The 701-nt window shown below is 32.5% G+C and overlaps 1 long non-coding RNA gene across 1 annotated transcript; it reads left to right on the forward strand.

Moving 5' to 3' along the window:
• LOC135803188 (uncharacterized) lies at positions 1–382 on the forward strand. The gene is made up of 2 exons (XR_010550743.1): positions 1–106; positions 187–382. It is a non-coding gene; the product is annotated as an uncharacterized lncRNA (long non-coding RNA).
• Positions 383–701: the final 319 nt, after the last annotated feature.

Below are 701 nucleotides of genomic sequence, written 5' to 3' on the forward strand. Positions count from 1 at the left end.
ACAAGTGATTATTGAATTGAACCAGTAAAAACTCCTCATGATGAATAAAGTCTGTTTGGCAATTTGCGTGGTGTTTCTATGTGTTGTCCTGGTCAACTTAGCTCAGGTATGAAATTAATTAAATCAAGTAAATACTAATTTATGTTAATTGTTGATTAATCCTTATTTTTTATCAATGCTGATTAGGCTCAGATAGAGCAAACCGGTAAAGCTGGCCAAAACATGATGGATACAGCGATTGGCGCAGCTTCTAAAACCGCTGAGTTAGGACAGAATGCTACAAAACAAATGAAGGATGCTGTATCCGGATTTTCAGGTCGTTAAAAATGCATTTGCTTGATTGTTATAAAAGGATTCAATTGAAATAAAACATGTGCATATAGATGTTGTCTTTTATACATGTGTAATTGCAGCTTAAGAAAAAAATTGCAGTTTACATAAACATACGTTATTTGCAACAGTGATAGATAATAGTACGTAAATTTAAATCAATTGGATGATTATTACATATTACCAATTATTGCTTATTCCTGTGATAAAACTTATCTTTGTCAATTTCTTACCGACGACACCCCCTGGGGTTTCATACCTGGTACAAAAACAGCTGATTTATAACCGAGTTACCTGCTTGAATTACAACTTTATTTCAAAAACCATGACCAAGGTAAATAAACTAAAAGCTAAAAAGTCAAATAACTCAT

Source organism: Atheta coriaria, unplaced genomic scaffold (assembly GCF_025399875.1).
Source record: "Atheta coriaria isolate IRGN ID8LTWV9N9 unplaced genomic scaffold, Caltech_Dcor_3.1 scaffold6643_size1033, whole genome shotgun sequence".
NCBI classification, from domain to species: domain Eukaryota; kingdom Metazoa; phylum Arthropoda; class Insecta; order Coleoptera; family Staphylinidae; genus Dalotia; species Dalotia coriaria.